The sequence below is a fragment of the Balaenoptera borealis genome, assembly GCF_965194805.1.
Source record: "Balaenoptera borealis genome assembly, chromosome: 14".
NCBI lineage: Eukaryota > Metazoa > Chordata > Mammalia > Artiodactyla > Balaenopteridae > Balaenoptera > Balaenoptera borealis.
This window is the reverse complement of record NC_138875.1, coordinates 75,709,452-75,736,894: the sequence shown is the minus strand read 5'-3', so window position 1 is coordinate 75,736,894 and position 27,443 is coordinate 75,709,452. Positions and strand designations below refer to the sequence as shown.

The 27,443-nt window shown below is 37.8% G+C and overlaps 1 protein-coding gene and 1 pseudogene across 15 annotated transcripts in view; one reads left to right on the top strand and one right to left on the bottom strand.

Moving 5' to 3' along the window:
* Nucleotides 1–27,443, top strand: part of TMEM116 (transmembrane protein 116) — a 238,315-nt gene that overhangs the window by 44,187 nt on the left and 166,685 nt on the right. The gene's annotated exons all lie outside the window — the stretch shown is intronic.
* Nucleotides 1–27,443, bottom strand: part of LOC309610613 (disintegrin and metalloproteinase domain-containing protein 1a pseudogene) — a 152,972-nt pseudogene that overhangs the window by 39,292 nt on the left and 86,237 nt on the right. The gene's annotated exons all lie outside the window — the stretch shown is intronic.

Below are 27,443 nucleotides of genomic sequence, written 5' to 3'. Positions count from 1 at the left end.
ACTTTGTTGACTATTTTTACATCTATGTTCATCAGTGATATTGGTCTACGATTTTCTTTTTTTGTGGTATCTTTGTATGGTTTTGGTATCAGGGTGATGGTGGCCTCATAGAATGAGTTTGGGGGTGTTCCTTCCTCTGCAATTTAAAAAAATAGTTTCAGAAGGATAGGTGTTAACTGTTCTCTAAATGTTTCATAGAATTTGCCTGTGAGACCACCTGGTCCTGGACTTTTGTTTGTTGGGAGTATTTAAATCACAGTTTTAATTTCAGTACTTGTGATTGGTCTGTTCATATTTTCTGTACCTTCCTTTTCAGTCTTGGGAGATTGTACCTTTCTAAGAATTTGTCCATCTCTTCTAGGTTGTCTATTTTATTGGCATATAGTTGCTTGTAGTAGTCTCTTGTGATCCTTTGTATTTCTGTGGTGTCCATTGTAACTTCTCCTTTCTCATGTCTAATTTTATAGATTTGAGCCCTCTCCCTTTTTTTCTTAATGAGTCTGGCTAAAGGTTTATCAATTTTGTTTATCTTTTCAAAGAACCAGCTTTCAGTTTCATTGATCTTTTGTATTGTTTTCTTCATCTCTATTTCATTTATTTCTGCTCTGCTCTTCAGGATTTTTTCCTTCTACTAACTTTGGGTTTTCTTTGTTCTTCTTTCTCTAGTTGCTTTAGGTGTAAGTTAGGTTGTTTATTTGAGATTTTTCTTGTTTACTGAGGTAAGATCGTATTGCTATAAGCTTCCATCTTAGAACTGCTTTTGATGTGTCACATAGGTTTTTTTTTTGCAAAAAAAAGCCCCAGGTAAGATTTATTTACAACATTGTAAATTTACAGCATTGTAAAGCAATTTACAACATTGTAAAGCAACTATACTCCAATTAAAAACAAAAAGATTTATTTAACGTGGTAGGCGTGCTTGCCTGTTCATAAGTTCATTCCAGTCTGGAACACAGGAGGATAATGCTACTAGCATATCTGCTGTACCATTTAATCCATTCCTTTCCTTTATTTTTAACTGGGTTAAGACTGAAAATCCTAGTTCACACAAACTAGTTGTTGTGAATGGTAATAATAGCAGGATACTCTTTTGATTTATCAAAGGAAAGTCTTCCTTTATCTTAATCCAAAATGCTGATAAACTCAGTGTTTCATAATCATTCTTCAATGTATATGAAGAACTGAGCTTCAATAATTCATTTTCTTCTTCAGGCACCAAGTTTAACTCAATTATTGATTCTGGGTTTCGAAAAGCAAATGGATCTTTTATGCAACAATTCTGTCTTAATGTTTCAAATTTCTCTTCTGGGAATAAATGGTTAAAAGTTTGACATAGAGAAGTGAGATGCAACAATATCTCTAGTTTTATTTCTTCCAAAATGTTTTCATTAACAACATTCTTTTCAATGTGTTGCAAAAACCTTGGAAACATGTAGTAGCTAGGACGGATGCTTTTAAGCCTCACTTGCCACAACAATAATGCCTTCTGGAATCCTTGGATACGTTTGGCATGTTGGAATATATCACTGTTTTTCCCCTGTAGCTTTAAATGTAGTTCATTAAGGATTCCAAAAATATCAGTTAAATATGGCAGTTTCGTTACCCAAATATCATCCTCAAAAATAGTTGCCAAATGAGATTTCTTTTCAATGCGAAAAACGTGGATCTCATTCCTGAGTTCGTAAACGCTGCTTAGTATTTTCCCTTGAGACAACCAACGAACTTTGGTATGATACAGTAAGTGGGTATAATTAGCTCCAATCTCCGAATAAAATGTTCCAAGAAGTCGGCTATTTAGTGAGCTTCCTTTAATAAAGTTAACAACTTTCACTGCATTTTTCAATACTTCCATGAGCTTCTGTGGAATCTCTCTGGATGCTAACGCTTCACGATGTATAAAACAGTGATTCCACACAGCACTAGTAACTTGTAGCAATTTTTTAATTACTCTGCTCTGTTTTCCAGTTATGTTTGCTGTTCCATCACTTGTAATTCCTTTGCAGTTTTTCCAGTTTAATTTATACTGACCAACAATGCACCTTTCTAATTCTGTGAAAATATCTAATCCACTTAGGTGTGAGGTTAAGTTTAAACAACACAAAAAATCTTCCATAAAATCGCCTTGCCACGCATATCTGACATAGACTAAAAGTGCTGTGCAGCTTCCAGTATCCGTGATTTCATCAAGCTGGATTGCAAAGTCTATTGCCGACTGTAACCGAGTAATAAGCATTGCCTCTAAATGTTCGGCAGCCGTACAAATTTGAAGAGATATTGTGTTATCACTAGGAATAGTTTTTAATTTATCAGCAGATTTATCATAAAAAATGGTATGCACCATATCCAAACATGCTGGAAGAATAATTTTTTCAGCATCTGTGTGAGCCATGTTCTCTTTTGCCACATGATAAGCAACTAAATATGATGATAATGTTTTCTCACTAACAGTAATAGAGCAACTAAGAAATTGTGTTGATGACTTTACATCTATTTTCTTTCTTTGAAAGTATTCAAGAGGCTTATCAATAAGTTCAGCATGCTGTGTTTCTAAGTACCTTTTAATTTTGAAGGTTTTAAGCTTTCATTTGTGAGAATATTATTACAAATAACAGACTGAGGTCTGTCATTTTCAAAGGGGTTTTCACATTTGATAAAATCGTATTTTAAATAATCTTCATTATAACGTCTTGCAGTTACTTTTTTCTTTTTGAAATGTGGCTCAGACGAAGTTGATGTTTGCAGATTAGAGTGAACATTTTTCTCAATATTGTCACTATTCATACTTCGAGATCCAGCAGTAGAACTTGAACATGTTTCTGCATATTTCACTTCATTATTCCTCTTTCTTTTAAAAAAGAAATGATCCATTTTAAAAGCAATTTTGAAAAGAGGCAATTATAATATTTGCCACTAACTATAATTGCTATTCATGTGTGTATGTGTGTGTATATGTGTGTGTGTGTGTGTATATATATATATATATATATATATATATATATATATATATATTTTATAGCCTAGATAACATCTTTCCAAAAAATGCAGTTTGCAGCTGAATCTCAGTGGAACATCTCAGACTTTATATCCAGTTGCAAGTCATGGTAATATATCAACTAGACTGCACATCAACCTTGTTATTATGAAAACCAAATAAGACATCAGCAGACAAATGATTGAAAAACCATTTCTTAGGCAATCAATGTACATCCTATTCCTCATATCCCCTCCATCAAATATCTTTCCACATATTGAAACTGACCTTAGTATTCCTTGCAAGGTATAAAATTCTGACAAAGGATTCATGCAAAGCACTCTGATATTTTATATTTTATTTTGTTTTTAAAAATGTTCGTTGTGACTCACAAAATTGATTTCATGACCTACTAAATGGGTCACATGCATAATGTGAAAAACACTGATATAGAGACGTTTTCCTCTTTTGTGTTAGTGGGTTGACTACGCCTGCTTGATGATCAAAGAAACTAGCTGATCTGCTAAACTGTTAGCTGATACAGGAACTTTCTTGAAGTCGTAGGTATATATCATTCCTGATTTTCATTCCTGATACTTTTTGATGGGAATGGTTTTTAAGAGTGCCAGTATGGTCTGATCTCGTGAGGTTCCAATGAGGTTTTCCATGGCTAGGTCAACTATAAGGTTGGAGCTGGTGACGTATTTTTAGAACTGTCTTGGAATGCATCCTTGACCTCCAGCCCAGCACCATGAACCTCGCGTCTTGCCTGCCGACCCGTGGTGCCTCGCCCCCCATTCCCTGCACAACACTACTTCCACTCTCACCTTGGCACCCAGAGAAATGCTGCTTCCAGCCAGAGAAGGGCTGGCTCCGTCGTGGTTTTGGATCGTGATGCTTTCATTTTCATTTATCTCTAGGTACTTTTTTATTTCCTCTTTGATTTCTTCAGTGATCCATTGATTGTTTAGTAGCATATTTTTAGCCTCTACATGTTTGTGTTTTCTACAGTTTTTTTTTCTTCTAGTTGATTTCTAATCTCATAACATTGTGGTCGGAAAAGATGCTTGATATGATTTCAGTTTTCTTAAATTTACTGAGGCTTGCTTTATGGTCCAGCATGTGATCTATCCTGGAGAATGTTCCATGTGCATTTGAAAAGAATGTGTATTCTGCTGCTTTCGGATGGAATGCTCTATTAATATCATTTAAGTCCGTCTGGTCTAATGTCATTAAAGGCCTGTGTTAGCTTATTGATTTTCTGTGTGGATGATCTGTTCTTTGATGTAAGTGGGGTACTGTAGTCCCTCACTATTATTGTGTTACTGTCAATTTCTCCTTTTTTGGCTCATTTGGTGGGTGCATATATATTTACAATTGTTATATATTCTTCTTGGATTGATCCCTTGATCATTATGTAGTGTCCTTCTTTGTATCTTGTTACAGTCTTTATTTTAAAGTCTATTTTGTCTGATATGAGTATTGCTACTCCAGCTTTCTTTTGCTTTCCATTTGCATGGAATACCTTTTTCTATCCCGTCACTTTCTGTCTCTATGTGTCCCTGGATCTGAAGTGGGCCTCTTGTAGACAACATGTATACGGGTCTTGTTTTTTGTATCCATTTAGCCAGTCTATATCTTTTGGTTGGAACATTTAATCCATTTACATTTAAGGTAATTACCAATATGTATGTTCTTATTGCCATTTTGTTAACTGTTTTGGATTTGTTTTTGTAGGTCTTTTTCCTTCCCTTCCTCTATTGTTCTCTTCTCTTGTGACTTGATGACTATCTTTAGTGTTGTGTTTGGATTCCTCTTTCTTTTTTGTGTGTATATCTATTGTAGATTTTTGGTTTGAACTTACTAGGAGGTTTTGATATAGTAGTCTATGTACATAAAAGATTGTTTCTAAGTTGCTGGTCTCTTGATTTCAAATAAATTTCCAATATCCTGCATTTTTACTCTCCTCTTCTCATGATTGCTGGCTTTGATATCATATTTGTTTATGGATGATTTCCTAACTTTACTGTATGTTTGCATTTACTGGTGAGATTTCCCATTTGTAATTTTCTTATTTCTAGTTGTGTCTTTTTCTTCTCCACCTAGAGAAGTTCCTTTAGCATTTGTTGTAAAGCTGTTTTGGTGGTGCTGAATTCTCTTAGCTTTTGCTTGTCTGTAAAGCTTTTGCTTGTCTGTAAAGCTTTTGACTTCTCCCTTGAATCTGAATGAGAGCCTTGCTGGGTAGAGTATTCTTGGTTGTAGGTTTTTCCTTTTCATCACTTTAAATATATCATGCCACTCCCTTCTGGCCTGCAGAGTTTCTGCTGAAAAATCAACTTATAACCTTATGGGGATTCCCTTGTATGTTATTTGTTGCTTTTAATATTTTCTCTTTTTCTTTAATTTTTGGTAAGTTTGATTACTGTGTGTCTCAGCATGTTCCTCCTTGGGTTTATCCTGTATTGGACTCTCTGCGCTTCTTGGACTTGAGTGAGTGTTTCTTTTCCCACATTAGGGAAGTTTTTAGCTATTATCTCTTACAATATTTTCTCAGGCCCTTTCTCTCTCTCTTCTCCTTCTGGGGCCCCTATACTGCAGCTGTTGGTGTGTTTAATGTTGGTCTCTCAAACTGTCCTCATTTCTTTTCATTCTTTTTTCTTTTGTCTGTTCCATGTCAGCGTTTCCACCATTCTGTCTTCCAACTCACTTACCTGTTCTTTTGCCTCATTTATTCTGCTATTGATTCCTTCTAGTGTATTTTTCATTTCAGTTATTGTATTGTTCAACTCTGTTTGTTCAGTATATCTTGTAGCTCTTTGTTAAACATTTCTTGTATCTTCTCCATCTGTGCCCCCATTCTTTTTCCAATATCTTGGATCATCTTTGCTGTCATTGCTCTGAATTCTTTTTCGGGTAAATTTCCTATCTCCACTTCAATTAGTTTTTCTTCTGGGGTTTTATCTTGTTCCTTCGTCTGGAACATATTCCTCTGCTGTCTCATTTTGTCTGACCTTCTGTGTTTGCTGCCTCTGTTCTGCAGGTTGCAAGATTGTAGTTCCTCTTGCTTTTGGTGTCTGCCCACTGGTGGGTGAAGCTGGTCTAAGAGGCTTGTGCAGGCTTTCTGGTGGGAGGGACTGGTGCTTGCCCACTGGTGGGTGGAGCTGGGTCTTGTCTCTCTGGTGGGCATGGCCATTTCAAGGGGTGTGTTTAGACGTGGCTGTGGGTTCAGGAAGACTTAGGCAGCCTGTCTGCTGATGGCTGGGGCTGCATTCCCACCCTGTTGGTTGTTTGGCCTGAGACATCCCAGCACTGAAGCCTGTAGGCTGTTGGGTGGGGCCAGGTCTTGGTATCAAAATGGCAACCTTCAGGAGAGCTCATACCGATGAATATTCCCTACTACCACCTGTGTCCTTGTCCCCACAGTGAGCCACAGCCACCCCTGAAAGGAGAACTTCCTTTTTCTTCCCTCTCCTGACTGGGATCCAGTGGAAAAGGGTGGATTGAGAGACCCTTGTTTCTTCCCTTTTCACCTGTCTATAGAGTGGAAATTTCCATTCAGAGTCATTTTTTTATATAGCCAGTCTGGATCTTCTGATAATCCATTACTGTTTACCTATTTAACTTAAGAACACACCCAGGCATCAGTTTTACAGAATCAAAGTTTCCTAGCACTACTTATGAGATCATAACTAGTTAGTTAGTTAAGAGACCACCTTGAGTCTGGTACCATAGCTAAATTTCTCCTTAGACAAATTCAGATGAAAATATTTTAAGTAGATCTTTAGGACCTAACCTTCACCTTTACCACTACTCAGTTAGTAAGAATTGTTTAAGAATACTTTCTATTTTCTCCACTTTTGAGCTGGGAATTAGATGGTATAATTGATTATTCTATTATTACATTAAAAAGCTAAAGGAAAACTTTCTCTACTCACAACATTTCTGACACCAAATGTGTTGTTCCCAACCAACCAGTTCCTCAAGTCTCCAGACACCAAATGAGTATCCTACAATTCAGGTCTAACACTAACTACCTGGAGTTAGCACAGATCTCACAGGTTAAGGGCTCAGTCCCATAAGACTGGTCTCCACTTCAGACACCAGTTGCAAGAAGTGGGTGCCCAGGTTACCCTCTCTTCTGTACAACTTGGCTACAAATCAGGGTTCCCATGACCCCCTCCTAAGGTTTGGTAATTTGCTATTAATAATATAATTATAATGGCTCACAGAACTCAGGGAAATACTTAACATTTACCAGTTTATTATAAAGAACATAATGAAGGACACAGATGAATAGCCAGATGAAGAGAGAGATACGGGGACTTCCCTGGTGGTGCAGTGGTTAAGAATCCGCCTGCCAATGCAGGAAACATGGGTTTGAGCCCTGGTCCAGGAACATCCCACATGCTGTGGAGCAACTAAGCCTGTGTGCCACAACTACTGAGCCTGTGCTCTAGAGCCCATGAGCCACAACTACTGAGCCCGCTTGCCACAACCACTGAAGCCCGTGCGCCTAGAGCCTGTGTTCCGCAACAAGAGAAGGCACTGCAATGAGAAGCCTGCCCACTACAACGAAGGGTAGCCCCTGCTCACCGCAACTAGAGAAAGCCTGTGCGCAGCAACTAAGACCCAATGCAGCCAAAAATAATAAATTAATAAATTAATTAATTTTAAAAAAAAGAGAGAGAGAGAGGGCGAGGTCCAAAAGGGTCCTTAGCACAGGAGCTTCTGTCCCCATGGAGTTGAGGTGGGCCACCCTCCTGGCACATGGATGTGTTCACCAACCCAGAAGCTTTCCGAATTCCATTGTTATAGAGATTTTTATGGAGTCTTCATCATGTGGGCATGATCAATTATTAACTCAATTTCCAATCTCTCTCCCCTCCCCGGAGGATTGGACATAGGGCTGAAAGTTCCAAGCCTCTAATTATGGCTTGATCTGTTTGGTGACCAGCCCCAGTCCTGAAGCTAGCCAGGAGCCTACCACGAATCGCCTCATTAGAACAAAAGACACTCCTGTCACCCAGGAAATTCCAAGGGTTTTTGAGCTCTGTGTCAGCAACCAGGGACAGAGACCAAATATATATTTCTTTCTTTTTTTTTAACATCTTTATTGGAGTATAATTTCTTTACAATGGTGTGTCAGTTTCTGCTTTATAACAAAGTGAATCAGCTATACATACACATATATCCCCATATCTCTTCCCTCTTGTGTCTCTCTCCCTCCCACCCTCCCTACCCCACCCCTCTAGGTGGTCACAAAGCACCGAGCTGATCTTCCTGTGCTATGCGGCTGCTTCCCACTAGCTATCGGTTTTACATTTGGTAGTGTATATATGTCCATGCCACTCTCACTTTGTCCCAGCTTACCCTTATGTTTCTTATTATGTCACAAAAGCAAACCCAAACTTGACTCTTTTCTCTTTTTCCATGTTACTGGAGCATCCTGGTACCTAACTTAATACTCTGTAGAAACCTGCATATCAAGACAGAAATACTTCCCTAAAAATGGAATATTTTCATCATTTAGGTTTTTCTTTTTAATAGATATTTATTGGAGTATAATTGCTTCACAATACTGTGTTAGTTTCTGTTGTCCAACAAAGTGAATCAGCCATAAGCATACACATGTCCCCATATCCCCTCCCTCTTGAGCCTCCCTCCCATCCTCCCTATCCTACCCGTCTAGGTCATCACAAAGCACTGAGCTGATCTCCCTGTGCTAATGCCTGCTTCCCACTAGCTGTTTTACATTCAGTAGTGTATATATGTCGATGCTACTCTCACTTTGCCCCAGTTTCCCCCTCCCACTCCGTGTCCTCAAGTCCATTCTCTATGTCTATATCTTTATTCCTGCCCTGCAACTAGGTTCATCAGTACCATTTTTTTTTTAGATTCCATATATATGCATTAGAATACGGTATTTGTTTTTCTCTTTCTGACTTACTTCACTCTGTATGACAGACTCTAAGTCCATCCACCTCACTACAAATAACTCAATTTCGTTTCTTTTCATGGCTGAGTGATATTGCATTTTATATATGTGCCACATCTTCTTTATCCATTCATCTGTAGATGGACATTTAGGTTAGTTCCATGTCCTGGCTATTGTAAATAGTGCTGTGATGAACATTGTGGTACATGTCCCTTTTTGAATTATGGTTTTCTCAGGGTATATGTCCAGTAGTGGGATTGCTGGGTCATATGGTACTTCTATTTTTAGTTGTTTAAGGAACCTCCATACTGTTTTCCACTGTGGTTCTATCAATTTACATTCTCACCAAGAGTGCAGGAGGGTTCCCTTTTCACCACACCCTTTCAAGCATTTATTGTTTCTAGATTTTTTGATAATGGACATTCTGACTGGTGTGAAGTGATACCTCATTGTAGTTTTGATTTGCATTTCTCTAATAATTAGTGATGTTGAGCATCTTTGCATGTGCCTGTTGGCCATCTGTATGTCTTCCTTGGTGAAATATCTATTTAGCTCTTCAGCCCATTTTTTAACTGGATTGTTTGTTTTTTAGTTATTGAGCTCCATGAGCTGTTTGTATGTTTTGAGATTAATCCTTTGTCTGTTGTTTCATTTGCAAATATTTTCTCCCATTCTGAGGGTTGTCTTTTTGTCTTGTTTATGGTCTCCTTTGCTGTGAAAAAGCTTTTAAGTTTAATTAAGTCCCATTTGTTTATTTTTGTTTTTATTTCTCTTACTCAGGGAGGTGGGTCAAAAAAGATCTTGCTGTGGTTTATGTCAAAGAGTGTTTTTCCTATGTTTTCCTCTAAGAGTTTTATATTGTCTGGTCTTACATTTAGGTCTTTAATCCATTTGGAGTTTACTTTTGTGTATGGTGTTAGGTAGTGTTCTAATTTCATTCTTTTACATGTAACTGTCCAGTTTTCCCAGCACCGCTTATTGAAGAGGCTGTCCTTTCTCCATTGTATGTTCTTGCCTCCCTTGTCATAAATTAGGTGACCATCTGTGCATGGGTTTATCTTTGGGCATTCTATCCTGTACCATTGATCTACATTTCTGTTTTTGTGCCAGTACCATATTGTCTTGATTACTGTAGGTTTGTGGTATAGTTTGAAGTCAGGGAGCCTGATTCCTGCAACTCAATTTTTCTTTCTCAAGATTGCTTTGGCTATTTGGGGTCTTTTGTGTTTCCATTTGAATTGTAAAATTTTTTGTTCTAATTCTGTAAAGAATGCCATTGGTAGTTTGATAGGGATTGCATTGAATCTGTAGATTGCTTTGGGTAGTATAGTCATTTTCACAATATTGATTCTTCCAATCCAAGAACATGGTATATTCCTCCATCTGTTTATGTCATCTTCGATTTCTTTCATCAGTGTTTTATAGTTTTTTGAGTACAAGTCTTCTGCCTCCTTAGGCAGGTTTATTCCTAGATATTTTATTCTTTTTGTTGCAGTGGTAAATGGGAGTGTTTCCTTAATTTCTCTTTCTGATTTTTCATTTGTCGGTGTATAGGAATGCCAGAGATTTCTGTGCATTAATTTCGTATCCTGCAACCTTACCAAATTCATTGGTTAGTTCTAGTAGTTTTCTGGTGGCATCTTTAGGATTACCTATGTATAGTATCATGTCATTGGCAAGCAGTGACAGTTTTACTTCTTCTTTTCCAATTTGTATACCTTTTATTTCTTTTTCTTCTCTGATTGCCATGGCTAGGACTTCCAAAACTATGTTGAATAAGAGTGGTGAGAGGAGAGTGGACATCCTTGTCTTGTTCCTGATCTTAGTGGAAATGCTTTCAGTTTTTCACCATTGAGTGTGATGCTTGCTGTGGGTTTGTCATATATGGACTTTATTATGTTGAGATAGTTTCCTTCTATGCCCATTTTCTGGAGAGTTTTTAATCATAAATGGGTGCTGAATTTTGTCAAAAGCTTTTTCTGCATCTATTGATATGATCATTTGGTTTTATTCCTTAATTTGTTAATGTGGTGTATCACATTGATTGATTAGCATATATTGAAGAATCCTTGCATCCCTGGGGTAATCCCACTTGATCATGGTGTATGATGCTTTGAAAGTGCTGTTGGATTCTGTTTGTTAGTATTTTGTTCAGGATTTTTGCATCTATGTTCATCAGTGATATTGGTCCATAATTTTCTTTTTTTGTGATATCTTTTTCTGGTTTTGGTATCAGGGTGATGGTGGCTTCATCAAATGAATTTGGGAGTGTTTCTCCCTCTGCAATTTTTTGGAAGAGTTTGAGAAGGATTGGTGTTAGCTGTTCTCTAAATTTGTGATAGAATTCGCCTGTGAAGCCATCTGGTCCTGGACTTTTGTTTTTTGGAAGATTTTAAATTACGGTTTCAATTTCATTACTTGTGATAGGTCTGTTTATATTTTCTAATTCTTCCTCGTTCAGTCTTGGAAAATTGTACCTTTCCAAAAATTTGTCCATTTCTTCGTGGTTGTCCATTTTATTGGCATATTGTTGTTTTTAGTAGTCTCTTGTAATCCTTTTTATTTCTGCAGTGTCAGTTGTGATTTCTCCTTTTTCATTTCTAATTTTATTGATTTGCGTCCTCTCCCTTTTTTTCTTGATGAGTTTGGCTAAGGCTTTATCAGTTTTCTTTACCTTCTCAAAAAACCAGCTTTTAGTTTTATTGATCTTTGCTATTGTTTTCTTCATTTCTATTTCATTTATTTCTGCTCTGATCTTTATGACTTCTGTCCTTCTACTGTCTTTGGGTTTTCTTTGTTCTTCTTTCTCTAGTTGTTTTAAGTGTAAGGTTAGATTGTTTATTTGAGATGTTTCTTGTTTCTTGAGGTGAGATTGAATTGCTATAAATTTCCCTCTTTGAACTGCTTTTGCTGCATCCCATAGGTTTTGGGTCATTGTGTTTTCGTTGTCATTTGTTTCTATGTATTTTTTAATTTCTTCTTTGATTTCTTCAGTGATCTCTTGGTTATTTAGTATCACACTGTTTATCCTCCATGTATTTCTGTTTTTTACAGTTTTTTTCCTGTAATTGATTTCCAGTCTCCTAGCGTTGTGGTCAGAAAAGATGCTTGATACTATTTCAATTTTCTTAAATTTTCCGAGGCTTGATTTGTGACCCAAGATGTGATCTATCCTGGAGAATGTACTGTGTGCACTTGAGAAGGAAGTGCATCTGCCACTTTTGGGTGGAATGTTCTATAAATATCAGTTAGAACTATCTGACCTATTGTGTCATTTAAAGTGTGTGTTTCCTTATTTATTTTCTGTTTGGAGGATCTGTCCACTGGTGTAAGTGGGGTGTTAAAGTCCCCTACTATGATTGTGTTACTGTCGATTTCTCCTTTCATGGTTGTTAGCATTTGCCTTATGTATTGAGGTGCTCCAATGTTGGGTGCATAAACATTTATAATTGTTGTATCTTCTTCTTGGATTGATCCTTTGATCATTATGTAGTGTCCCTCCTTATCTCTTGTAACAGTCTTTTTTTTAAAGTGTATTTTATCTGATATGAGTATTGCTGCTCCAGCTTTCTTTTGACTTACATTTGCATGGAATATCTTTTTCCATCCCTTCACTTTCATTCTGTATGTGTCCCTACGTGTGAAGTGGGTCTCTTGTAGACAGCATATATATGGGTCTTGTTTTTGTATCCATTCAGCCAGTCTGTGTCTTTTGGTTGGGGCATTTAATCCATTTACATTCAAGGTTATTATTGATATGTATGTTCCTATTACCATTTTCTTAATTGCTTTGGGTTTGTTTTTGTCGGTCTTTTTCTTCTCCTGTGGTTCCCGCCTAGAGAAGTTTCTTTAGCATTTGTTGTAAAGCTGGTTTGGTGATGCTGAATTCTCTTAGCTTTTGCTTGTCGAAAAGCTTTAGACATCTCCGTCGAATCTGAATGAAATCTTTGCTGTGTAGAGTAATCTTGGTTGTAGGTTTTTCTCTTTCATCACTTTAAGTATATCATGCCACTCCCTTCTGGCCTGCAGAGTTTCCACTGAAAAATCATCTGATAACCATATGGGGATTCCTTTGTATGTTATTTTCTGTTTTTCCCTTGCTGCTTTTAATATTTTTTCTTTGAATTTAATTTTCGTTAGATTGATTAATATGTGTCTTGGTGTGTTTTTCCTAGGGTTTATCTTGCATGGGACTGTCTGTGCTTCCTGGACTTGGGTGACTATTTCCTTTCCCATGTTAGGGAAGTTTTCGACTATAATCTCTTCAAATATTTTCTCAGACCCTTTCTTTTTCTCTTCTTCTTCTGGGACCCGTATAATTCTAATGTTGGTGCATTTAGTGTTGTCCCAGAGGTCTCTGAGATTGTCTTCAATTCTTTTCATTCTTTTTTCTTTATTCTGCCCCTCAGCAGTTATTTCCACCATTTTGTCTTCCAGCTCAGTTATTCATTCTTCTGCCTCAGTTATCCTGTTATTGATTCCTTCTAGTGTATTTTTCATTTCAGTTATTGTGTTGTTCATGTCTGTTTGTTTGTTCTTTAGTTCTTCTAGATGTTTGTTAAACTTTTCTTGTATTTTCTCAATCCTTGCTTCCATCCTGTTTCTGAGATTCTGGATCATCTTTACTATCATTGCTCTGCATTCTTTTTCAGGTAGATTGCCTATTTCCTCTTCATTTATTTGGTCTTGTAGGTTTTAACTTTGCTCCTTCATCTGTGACATATTTTTTTGCCATCTCATTTTTTTTTTTTTTATGAGTGGGATTGTGTTCCTGTTTTATTGGTTGTTTGGCTTGAGGCTTCCAACACTGGGGTTTGTAGGCTGTTGGGTAGAGCTGGGTCTTGGTGCTGAGATGAGAACCTCTGTGAGACCTCACTCCAATGAATATTCCCTGGGGTCTGAGGTTCTCTGTTAGTCCAGTGGTTCAGACTCAGAGCTCCCAGCGCAGGAGCTTCCCCCCGACCCCAAGCTCACGAACCAAGATCCCACAAGCCACGTGGGGTGGCAAAAAAAACACCAAAAAACAATAACAAAGTAAAAAGTAAAATTAGACTAGGAAACTAACAGACATGATAGAAAGAATGTAAAAATAAAAATATAGGTAAATCACAACTGGAAGGTACATCAGTACCACAATAGTAAAAAAGAGGAGGAGGAAAAAAAAAGAAAAAAAAAAAAGGGCGGGGTTTGGGTGGTGGGCAGGGCCAATACTTAGGACCCCTGTGGGCTGTGGGTGGTGGGGCTTAGGCTCAAGGAACAGAAGGGGCCCAGGCATGCCCCCAACCCCTGTTCTCAGAGGGCAGCAGACCTCACCTGGGAGCCCAGCAGTCTTCCTGGGCTCGAGTGGGCAAGGCAAACACCCTCTTCTCCTCTCCTGCTCCTCTGGTCTGGGGTCTGGGAGGGACCCTCCTGCCTGACTCTCCTGATCTTCCTGGCCTCCCTCCTATGGCCCCAGGACCAATGTGGCCAGGAGGGTAAGGGGGTGCCTTGGAGGGCAGGGGACCAGCCTCGGAGCACAGCAGGCTCCCCGGCCCGAGTGGGCCAGGCGATCACCCTCCGCTCCTCCTGGAGAGTCCCTCCCACCTGCCTCTCCTGATCTCCCTCACCTCAGGGTCGCCGATCCTGTCTGGCCTCCACTCCTCCTCCCCACCTCAGTCCCCCTACGTCCTACTGGTTCACTCTGGGGTTCCTCCCATCTCCTTGGGCGTCAGAGTCCCCCACCAGCAGCCTGCAGGCACCCTAGTTGTGGGAATAATAATTGATACTTAAAAATTGGGCAAAATATAATCTCAGAATAAAGGATGGTTTCTTTAAATCAGTAAATGTAGCCGTATGAAAAACTTATAACATAGCCTATATTTTTCTCAGTATTTCTTAGACTAATGACTGTTTTGTCAGGGATCAACACTAATTTCTAAACCAGCATTTGGAAATTATTGTACTAAATCTCCTTTCAAAGTTTTTTCCAGGTTTAGGATGCTAAGGCTTCAGGACACATGAATATTTTTCTGTTTTGAACTTTTTCTCCTCTACTGGGGTGGATGTGGGGTGCAAATTAGAACCAGGCTTATTCACTTCTTATAACTTCATTATGTGCCTACAGTTATTGGGTTACTGCCTGATTCAGATAATGAAGAGTTTTGTAGGAAACCCAGAGCTGACTGGGGAGAGAACTGGCTCAGTATAGCTGGGTCACTCTTACGCCACTTCACTGAACTGAAACAGAAGAAATCAACCATTTACCAAGAGCTATTCTTGTTACTGACTGGGATCCTTGGACTCTTTAATCAATGGAAATTGATAAGAGGCCAGACAAGAAATTCAGTCAAGGCTTTATTGGGACTCGTGCTGTAGCATGAGGAGCAAAAACAAGTAACAGGTGCCCTTGCTCGTGGGATGGGTGGCAAGCTGGTGAGGGTAGGGGTGGATCCGTGGGTTGGGCAGGAGGCCAGCTTAGGTGGTCTGCCCACCCCCTTGGTGATGCTGTGTGCAGGGATCATGCGCAGTACCTGCCTTTGCTCCCAGCACCTCAGAAATGGCAGTTGATTCGTGGCCTTTTTGTATCTTATTGTTCATAATTGCCCCAACTCCATATGCATGCAGTTATTTTTAGTCCCTTATAGTTTCTTTGTATTCTGTTGCTGGAGGAGATGTTCCTCCAGGTGCAAGTACAAGCACTCTGGTAAAGGGCCCCAGGTCCCAGCCGATCTCAGTCTTTTGTTCTGGAACTTACCTGAGGAGCAAAGTAAGTTTGAGAACCAAACCATCAGAAGTAATTTTAGTCTTGATTAATAAGTTGAGATGTGGGGTTTTCCAAGTGCTGTTTCTTTGTGAGCTCAGGCAACCAGCTAAGTAGATGCTACAGTACTGTAATAGTATTTGGATCAGAATACTTTGTCTAGACTACAGCATTAGGCTCAGAAAGATGGAATCTGATCCATAGTCTAAAATACTGAGATTTTTAAAATTCTGTTAGATGACTAGCTCTCCACTGAGAGGATTAATTTGGTTGTGTATGATTGTCCCCCAGATCAATCTTGGGGTCAGGAAAAAATTCATGCTTTTCCCAAAAGGGTCTGGAAGTATTACTGTGCTAATATTTTTGTTTATCAAAGATAACTGCTATGGAGAAACAAGATAGGGGGGGAAATGACAGTGCCAGACACTGCCTTAGTCAGCCTCTCTTATTTATTCTTGGCTATTCTAGTGTTTATTTTGGCACAAGTTGAAGTGTCAACAGTCATCTTTTCTGAAGGAACTGTTTCATTTCCTGAAAGAATGTGCTAGTCAGGTAATTTAGAGATACCAGTTTGGATTGCAAATGACTTGAAGTTTGTAGCTTAGAGTTAAGGCAAAGAACTTGGAGTCAAACAGACCTTTGTTCAAATCCCAGCTGTGATTATCTGTGTGATTTTTAAGCAGGTTAATTTCTCTAAGTCTTAGTTTCCCCATGTAAAATAGGAATAATGATAGGATTCTTTATTAGATTAAATTAGATAACAAATGCAAAGTGCTTGCCCTTAGTGTAAACTATTGTTGTTTTTTAAATTATAATTATTTCTGGAGGTAAAATAGGATCTCTGCTTACCTCCTTAAGAACAGAATTGACCATCAGGCCTTTCTTTTCCTCCACATAGTTACTTATCTGTTACTTTCTGAATCTGTCTGGCAATAGAAATCTGGGTCTAGTAAAATATTCTTTCATCTAGGATTAGATTTCATGATCTTTGCTAGTTAATGTATTCTCACTGCCCCTCTGACCTCTTGGACTTAACCTGCCTAACTTCAAGACTTAAATTTTAGAGTGGCTGGGGGTTTAAATAACATTATTACTGTGATTTTTAGGGTCTTCTAATGGATTAAATATCAAAAGAGTTCAAATAATTTTTGCTATTTCATACCTCACCTCCCTGGATTAATGCTATGCTGAGAGTCACTAGGCCATTCTATATGGGTATATTTCTGATCCTAGCCCCCTTGAGCTAGCTTTTACCGCTTTTAGCCAACATCTGATTAATGCCATGGCACCATGTCTGATCTGTAGCAGAACAGATTTGTATCATGACCAATTCCCTTTGTTAGAAGTAAGCACTCTGAAAAGCAGCAACAAAAATCCCTTGTACCCTAGATCCATGTAATAGAAATAGCTTTACCTGTCATCCTAAGTGTTTTGGGATGTCTCGAGTCTACGTTAGAGTGGAACTCTCCCATCTTTTTTTCTGTTCCTCAGAAAATGGGTTCTGACTGCATAGAGGCAGAATTAAATTGTTCAGAAAACCTCATCTGAGAGTATTTTTATACTTAATTGTTCTCTGTCTCTATTTTCTGTGATAATGTTGGGCTACCATCTTTTCAAGACAATTTTACAAAGAAGTAGAAAACTACATGTTTGAGATAGTTTTAGATATGTTCATCTTGTGAAAGAGTGCACTAAATAAGCTATTGAGGTCTCATTTATGAAGTTTTTTGTTTTGTTTTGTTTTTTTAATTTTATATTTATTTATTAGTTTTGGCTGTGTTGGGTCTTCGTTGCTGTGTGTGGGCTTTTTCTAGTTGCAGCGAGCGGGGGCTACTCTTTGTTGCGGTGCGCGGGCTTCTCACTGTGGTGGCTTCTCTTGTTGCAGAGCATGGGCTCTAGAGCGCACGGGCTTCAGTAGATGCGGCGCGTGGTCTCAGTAGTTGTGGCTCGTGGGCTCTAGAGCGCAGGCTCAGTAGTTGTGGCGCATGGGCTTAGTTGCTCTGCGGCATGTGGGATCTTCCCGGACCAGGGCTTGAACCCGTGTCTCCTGCATTGGCAGGCGGATTCTTAACCACTGCGCCACCAGGGAAGCCCTGAGGTCTCATTTAGATATAGGCAATTAAAAAAAAAAAGTCTGGTTGAAAACCAGGGCTCTGGGGTTACCTTCTTGGATCTGCCTCCAGCTGGTGTAGGAGAGATTTTGGGCAAATAACGTTTTACATTAGTTTTTTATTAATTTAGTAATAGAAGCAAAATACTTTCTGCCACCTAACAGACCTTAAGTCACTTTAAAACACTAATTCACTTATAGTCTTGGTTTTCTCATCACAAAAATTGGGTAAATAAATGTCAGCATATATGTTACAGTACTTTTCAGTTATAAAGCATCATACAAATATAAGATTGAGTGGAATGTTCTTGTTTGTCTTCCCTATTATAGATTCTCCTTTGTACATGGTAACCATTCAATAACTATTTGCCTCGCTGGGATTTTAGGAAAATAAAGATGATGGATTTGATGAGTCTTAAGTTTCTCAAAAGAATACAAAGTAGTTAAGATGATAAATTTACGATTAGTCACTTCTGTTTGACATTGTAGAATGTTAACATTAATCACAATGGTCAAGGTTATTGACAAGAATACCTCTCAGGCTTTAACAGACTTTTAAATCTGAAAATTGCAAGAAAGGTCAAATTTAGAATGTTTATGTGTCTATTGTGAGGGTGGAGGAATGTATCGGATATAATGACATCCTGATTCCCTCTACTGGGCTTAAATGAAATTACCTACTGCTTCATAAGACGTCTGCCTCAGCATGGAAGCAATAGGAGAGGGGAAGACAAGGGAATCAGATCACATTTAAAATTTTACTGCCAGTGTTGGAGAGCCATGTAATTTAGAGGACATTATTTCCTATTATAGACCATCACTTCTCTCACATGTTTACCTTAGTAATGATGGTTAAGTTTGGGGGATCTTTCTCTACAGATCTTCTCAGAAAGCTAAACTTGCACCTGCCTGTGGCCTTGGATAAAGGAACTCAAAATTATTAGATAAATATTTATTGAGTGTTTACAATGTGCCAGTCACTATACTACACTCTGGAGCACACATTGATGAAAAAGATAAATAAATTTCCTACCCTCATGGAGTTTACAGTTCTAGTAATAATTCACCTCATGTTGTTGAGTGCCTGCTGTACATAAAGCTCTGTGTTAAGCTTCTAGAAGATGAGATTGGCTATGTGTATGGTGGTATAAATATAGATCCAAATATGGTTCCTCACCTCAGGGAGCTTAAAACCTAATGCGAGGATGGACATATATACTTTATATAAATCATTACAGCACAAAGCAAGTTCAGTTCTTTAATAAAAGTATAAACTAGGAATATGAAAGAAGTGATTGATTCTAACTGGAGAAATTGAGAAAAATATCACAGAAAGGGTAACAAAACCAAAAGTTTCACTTAACCAAAAGTTTCAGCCTCTTCTTACTATACATCTTAGGAACAAAACGTATTTATCTGAGGTTCCTCTCTTTCGTTATATTCCTGAGCAACTTGAACAGTACAATGGTCTGAAGCCAGGCAATGTAAGGAAGGATGTAACGTCAGGCCTCAAGATAAGTGGTGATAGAAATGTTCTTTATCTGCGCTGTCCAGTATGGTAACCGGTAATCACATTGGGCTATTGAGTACTTGAAATATGGCTAGAATGAGTGAGGAACTGTATTTTGTTATATTTCATCTTTATTAGTTTAATTTTAAATAACAACATGTGTCTAGTAACTACTGTATTGGACAGTGCAGATCTAGGTAGTACGTGACTTTATGGTTAGCCACTGAAAAATGGAGACCTGGCATTTTACCCAGTGATCTTGTTCAGGCTGTTTGTACACGAACTCATGTAGTTCACCCAAATTCTTGCCACTGATTTCCTTTCTGACCCTGAGACTGCTGCACCTCATGTATTTTTGTGACTCAACTGACATCCATTATTTTCTGTTATTTTTAATAACAGCTTCCCTGTTAGTTTTATTTAAATATCACAATATAACTTTGCAAAATCCCTGTAAATAATGACACATACTAGTTTTTGGATGTTTAAACTATGTGCCATGGACTACAAAAAGTACTTTATATATATTATTTCATGCAATTTTTACAGCAACCCTACAAAGGTAGATACTTTTATTCTTGTACTGAAACTGAGGCTTAGAAAGGTGTGGGAAAAGTATTAAGAAAAACTCCTTTCTCTGTCTCTGTGGACAAATGTGACCTTGAATTAATTTTCTACTCTCTTCTCCTGGATACCTGATAAGATGGAACATCAGTTCTGTTACCAGGCAACATTGATTATGGTAAAAATGACCTCTGCTAGATAAAATACACCTAGACCAGGAAGATTGTAAATAAAATATAAATATCTGTTAGGAAGTGATATCTTTAGGCTTCTCTGAATACAGTGAATCTTGGAATTAGGCATGTTCCTTACAGAGAACCTGGAAGCTAAGTTCATGGACAGTAAACGAGATATTGGTTCCTATTTGAGACATAAACCAAGGTGGTTTTCACACCCTGATAATGACAATGTGATTGTGTCCTCTAATACTTAAGCTTTCACTTGGTGTGGGTGGGGGCAGTGACTAGTTCCTGGAGTGCTACAAAGTCTTCAATGAAGAGAAATGCCTGATACTGCCCTGCTCGTACACTGTGTCTCCTGGCCTGTATCTTTCTGAGTATAAAATGTGGCTAATGGTAGTCATGTGAGTTTGATTGTTTGGCTGAGTCTGGTGGACTTTGCAAGAGGTGAAGGAATTTGACCCACAAAATATGTAAATGAGCAGTTCCCAGAAGAAGTACAAAGGCAAATAAATGAAAATATGTTCAACCCCACTAATAATTAAAGTATAAATTAAGGTGATAATGAGATGGCAAAAATTTAAAAGACAGATAACGCCAGCTGGTAAGAATGTGAGAAAACAGGCATATTTGATGGAAATATAAATTGGTAAAAAAATTTTTGCTAGGCAATTTGGTGACATCTCTCAAAATAATAATTTTTCATATCTTACAGCAGTTTTACTTCTAGGAATCTAGGAAATATATGCACAACTGGGCAAAGAATTGCAAGGATATTCATACATAATTTTTTATAATAGCAAAAAGTTGGAACCCAGATATCCCTGTTAGGGGATGATTAACTAAATAATGGTACATGCAAGTAGTGAACAGTATCCATCCTTTAAAAGTAATGTTCCCCCAATAAACTAACAGATGGAAGTATTGAACACTGACAACTGCTTATATTACAAAAAGAGAGAGTATCTGGTATTATGTGTCTCTGATGGAAGAACACAACACAAACTATGAAGTATTACTGGCAAAAAAATATCAAATCTGAATTTGACCTATTGGGATGGTGGTATATATCTAATATATGGGAAATACAGAGACAGAAAAATATGATAAACTATACCATAGTGTTATTGACCAGGGTTCTTGGCCTAATCAGTAGAAATTGATAAGAAGCCAGACAAAAAATTCAGGCAAGGCTTTATTGGGGCCCCTGCTGCAGCAGGGGGAGCAAAAACAAGTAACAGGTTCCCTTCCTCGCTCCCTGAGGGTAGTGAGGGTAAGGGTGGTCCAGGGGTCGGGCAGAGGGGTAGCTTAGGTGGTCTGCCTATCCCCTTGGTGGTGCTATGTGGGGTTTTGGTCTTTTTGTATCTTGTTCATAATTTGCCCCAACTGCACATGTACACAGTTATTTTTAGTCCTGTGTAGTTTCTTTGTATTTTGTTGCTCGAGGAGACCCAGGTGCAAGCACTGCAGCAAAGGGACCTGGTTCCCAGGTCCCGGCCTGTCTCAATAGGGATGCAATCAGAAAAATCCAGACTGTGGGGAACTATAGGAAAAAAAAAAAAATCTTGTTTCTTCAATTTAAAAAAGACCAAAAAAATGGAAGGGGAACCTGGTGATTAAAAAATATTTTTAAAAATCTGAATATCACAGAGGCCGGATTTCTGGAAAGGTGCTATGAAGAGCCTGGCAGACACTCTCCCCAGTGAAGCAACTATTTAACTGTCAAAATTTTAAACAACACAAAACAAAAAACAACTATTTAAAGCCCCTGGGAATTTTCCTAAAGACATATAACAAGTGGAGGAATATTTATTAAAAGTGCTGAAGGAAGAATTCTGCCAACCAAGAGAGTCCTATACCCAGCAAAACTATTTCGTACAAATGAAGATTAAATAAAGGCACTCCCAAATGAATAAAAATGGAGAGAATTGGTTGCTAGCAGACTTTGTACAAGAAATATTAAAAGAGAGAATTCCCTGGTGGTCCAGTTGTTAGGACTCCATGCTCTCGCTGCCAAGGGCCTGGGTTTTTGTTTTTTTTTTAATAACTATTTTTGTGTGCTAGTTCTATCATATGTGTCATTTCTGGGTCAGGTTCAGTTGATTGATATTTTTCCTCATTATGGGCCTTAATGTCCACTTCTTTGCATGCCTGGTAATTTTTAATTGGGTGCTGGATATTTTTGTATTCCTATATATACTCTTTTTTTTTAACTTTTAAATTTTATTTATTTTTTTATACAGCAGGTTCTTATTAGTCATCAATTTTATGCACATCAGTGTATACATGTCAATCCCAATCGCCCAATTCATCACACCACCACCACCACCCCACCCGCCGCTTTCCCCCCTTGGTGTCCGTACGTTTGTTCTCTACATCTGTGTCTCAATTTCTGAAGGGCCTGGGACTAAGATTCCACAACCTGCGTGGTGTAGCCAAAAAAAAAAAAAAAAGAGAAGAAATATTAAAAGAAGTTCCTTAGGCTGAAAGGAAGTGATGCAATACAATAATTTGAATCCACATGAAAAAATAAAGATTTCCAGTAAAAATAATTATGAAGGTGATGGTGAAAGACAGTGTGATTACTTATTTCTTTTTCTTTCTTCTCAATTCTTTTTTTTAACATCTTTATTGGAGTATAATTGCTTTACAATGGTGTGTTAGTTTCTGCTTTATAACAAAGTGAGTCAGCTATACATATACATATATCCCCATATCTCCTCCCTCTTGCGTCTCCCTCCCACCCTCCCTATCCCACCCCTCTAGGTGGACACAAAGCACCGAGCTGATCTCCCTGTGCTATGTGGCTGCTTCCCACTAGCTATCTATTTCACATTTGGTAGTGTATATATGTCCATGCCACTCTCTCACTTTGTCCCAGCTTACATTTAAAAAGCAATCACATAAAACAGTATCTATAAAATTGTATTATATTGTTGGGCCTATAACATACATAAATATAATATATTTAACAATAACAACACAAAAGTTAGGGTGGGTATAAGCCTATATTGCAGTAAGAACATTTTAATAGATGATAAATCATATGAATAAATAAAGGGAACCAAAAGTGATAAATAAGAAGGTTAATATTATAACTTTATAGATTTGTGCTCCCCTTTCTTCTCTTAGGTTCATTAAAAGACATTATAGAAAGCAATAATTGTAACAATGTATAGTTAACATATACAGATGTAATATGAATAAAAAATAGAAATAAAAAGGAGAGTAGATGGAGCTATATAGGAGTAATCTTACTGGAATTAAATTAGTATAAATATGTATCTAAAGATTATATAGGAGTATATTTTATTGGAATTAAGTTAGTATAAATCTGAGGTCAGTTCTGATAAATTAAAATGTACATTTTAAGCCCTAGGGCAACCACTAAGAAAATAGCTCCAAAAATATAGTTTAAAATAATTAAAGTGAGAGAGTGGCATGGACTAATATATACTACCAAATGTAAAATAGATAGCTAGTGGGAAGCAGCTGCATAGCACAGGGAGATCAGCTGGTTGCTTTGTGATCACCTAGAGTGGTGGGATAGGGAGGGTGAGAGGGAGACACAAGAGGGAAGAGATATGGGGATATATGTATATGTATAGCTGACTCACTTTGTTATACAGCAGAAACTGACACACCATTGTAAAGCAATTATACTCCAATAAAGATGTTTAAAAAAAATAAAGAACTCAAATGGCTCACTAGAAAATATTCATGTAAGCAAAGAGGAGGTAATAAAGGAGAAACAAAGGAGAACGTAGACATGAGATAAATAGAAAATAAATGGCAAATATCAGATAAAATACCACTATATCAATAATAATATTAAATGTGAATGGATTAAACAATTGAATCAAGAGGCAGAGATCCAACTATTTGCTGTCAATCAGAGATAAACTTTTTTCTTCCAGTTTTATTGAGATATAATTGACATATAGCACTGTGTAAGTTTAAGGTGTACAGAATAATGATTTGACTTAAATAAATCAGGAGTTGATTACTGTAATAAGTTTAGTGAACATCTATCATCACATGTAGATAAAAATAAAAGAAAAAGAAAAAAGTTTTCCTTGAGATGAGAACACTTAGGATTTACTCTTACCAACTTTTATATATAACATACAGCAGGTTTTGTTTGTTTGTTTGTTTTAATTTATTTATTTATTTTTGGCTGTGTTGGGTCTTCGTTGCTGCACATAGGCTTTCTCTAGTAGCGGCAAGTGGGGGCTACTCTTCGTTGCAGTGTGCGGGCTTCTTATTGTGGTGGCTTCTCTTGTTGCAGAGCATGGGCTCTAGGCATGCGGGCTTCAGTAGTTGTGACGCGCGGGCTCAGTAGTTGTGGCTTGTGGGCTCTAGAGCTCAGGCTCAGTAGTTGTGGCGCACGGGCTTAGTTGCTCCGCAGGATGTGGGATCTTCCCGGACCAGGGCTCGAACCTGTGTCCCCTGCATTGGCAGGCGGATTCTTAACCACTGCGCCACCAGGGAAGCCCCATACAGCAGTTTTAATTATATTTATCATGTTGTACTTTACATTTCTAGTACTTATTTATCTTATAACTGGAAGTTTGTACCTTTTGACCACCTTCATCAATTCCCCCTCCTCCCACCCCCGCCTCTGGTAACCACAAATCTGATCTCTTTTTCTATGACTTTGTTTTTTGAAGCATTATTTACTTACAAACACTATGTTAGTTCCTGATGCACAAGATAGTGATTCTACATTTCTATACTTTACAAAATGATCACCATGATAAGTCTAGTTACCATTTGTCACCATACAAAGATATTACATTATTATTGACTATATTGCCCATGCTGTACACTTCACCCCAAGATTCATTTATTTTGCAACTGGAAGTTTGTACCACTTAATCTCCCTCACCTATTTCACTCATCCTGCAACATCTCTCCACTCTGTCAACCACCAGTTTGTTCTCTGTATCTGTGACTCTGTTTCTGTTTTGTTATGTTTGTTCATTTGTTTTGTTTTTTAGAATCCACATATAAGTGAAGTCATTCAGTACTTGTCCTTGTCTGTCTGACTTATTTCACAGACCATAATACCCTCTAGGTCCATCCATGTTGTAGCAAATGGTAAGATTTCATTCTTTTTTTATGGCCAAGTAATATTCCATTACACACACACACACACACACACACACACACATGCACACACACACATGCACAGACACTATATTTTCTTTATCCATAGGCATGTAGGTTGCTTCCATATCTTGCCTATTGTAAGTAGTGCTGCAGTGAACATATGTGTGTATATATCTTTTTGAGTTAGTGTTTTTGTTATATTCAAAAAATACCCAGAAGTGGAATTGCTGGATCATAAGGTAGTTCAATTTTTAGTTTTTTTGAGGAACCTTCTTACTGTTTTCCATAGTGGCTACACCAATTTACATTCCCACCAACAGTGCACTAGAGTTCATTTTCTCCACATCCTCTACAACACTTGTTATTTGTTGTCATTTTGATAATAGTCATTCTGACGGGTGGGAGGTGATCTATCATGGTGATTTGATTTTGTATTTCTCAGATGATGTTGAATGATCTCAGTGATGTTGAGAATCTTTCTTTTTTTTCTTTGCAATTAATTTACTTGTTTTATTTTTTATACAATTTTTAAAGGTTACTTTCCATTCACAGTTATTATAAAATATTGGCTATATTCCCTGTGTTGTACAATACATCCTTGAGCCTATCTTATACCCTATAGTTGTACCTCCCACTCCTTCATCCCTGTATTGCCCCCACCCACTAGTAAACACTAGTTTGTTCTCTATATCTGTGAGTCTGCTTCTTTTTTGTTACATTCACTAGTTTGTTGTATTTTTAGAATCCACATATCGTACAGTATTTGTCTTTCTCTGTCTGACTTATTTCACTTAGCATAATGCTGTCCAAGTCCATCCATGTTGCTGCAAATGGCAAAATTTTATTCTTTTTTATGGCTGAGCAGTATTCCATTGTACATAGATACTATTTCTTCTTTATCCATTCATCTGCTGATGGGCATTGAGGTTGTTTCTATGTCTTGGCAATTGTAAATAATGCTGATATGAACATTGGGTTGCATATGTCTTTTCAAATTAATGTTTTTGTTTTTTTCAGATATGTACCCAGGAATGGAATTGTTGGGTCATATGGCAGTTCCATTTTTAGTTTTTTGAGAAACCTCCCTACTGTTCTCCATAGTGGCTGCATCAATTTACATTCCCACCAACAGTGTACAAGGGTACCCTTTTCTCCACATCTTCGCCAACATTTGTTATTTGTTGACTTTTTGTTAATAGCCATTCTGACAGGTGTGAGGTGATATCTAATGGTGGTTTTTTTTTTAACATCTTTATTGGAGTATAATTGCTTTACAATGGTGTGTTAGTTTCTGCTTTATAACAAAGTGAATCAGTTATACATATACACATGTCCCCATATCTCTTCCCTCTTGCATCTCCCTCCCTCCCACCCTCCCTATCCCACCCCTCTATGTGGTCACAAAGCACCAAGCTGATCTCCCTGTGCTATTCGGCTGCTTCCCACTAGCTATCTATTGTACGTTTGGTAGTGATATATATGTCCATGCCACTCTCTCACTTTTTCCCAGCTTACCCTTCCCCCTCCCTGTGTCCTCAAGTCCATTCTCTAGTAGGTCTGCATCTTTATTCCCATCTTGCCCCTAGGTTCTTCATGACCATTTTTTTTTTTTAGATTCCATATATATGTGTTAGCATACGGTATTTGTTTTTCTCTTTCTGACTTACTTCACTCTGAATGACAGTCTCTAAGTCCATCCACGTCACTACAAATAACTCAGTTTCTTTCGTTTTTATGGCTAATATTCCATTATATATATGTGCCACATCTTCTTTATCCATTCATCTGTTGATGGACACTTAGGTTGCTTCCATGTCCTGGCTATTGTAAATAGAGCTGCAATGAACATTTTGGTACATGGCTCTTTTTGAATTATGGTTTTCTTAGGGTATCTGCCCAGTAGTGGGATTGCTGGGTCATATGGTAGTTCTATTTTTGGGTTTTTAAGGAACCTCCATACTGTTCTCCATAGTGGCTGTATCAATTTACATTCCAACCAACAGTGCAAGAGGGTTCCCTTTTCTCCACACCCTCTCCAGCATTTATTCTTTGTAGATTTTTTGATGATGGCCATTCTGACCGGTGTGAGATGATACCTCATTGTAGTTTTGATTTGCATTTCTCTAGTGATTAATGATGTTGAGCATTCTTTCATGTGTTTGTTGGCAATCTATATATATTCTTTGAAGAAATGTCTGTTTAGGTCTTCTGCACATTTTTGGGTTGGGTTGTTTGTTTTTTTGATGTTGAGCTGCATGAGCTGCTTATAAATTTTGGAGATTAATCCTTTGTCAGTTGCTTCATTTGCAAATATTTTCTCCCA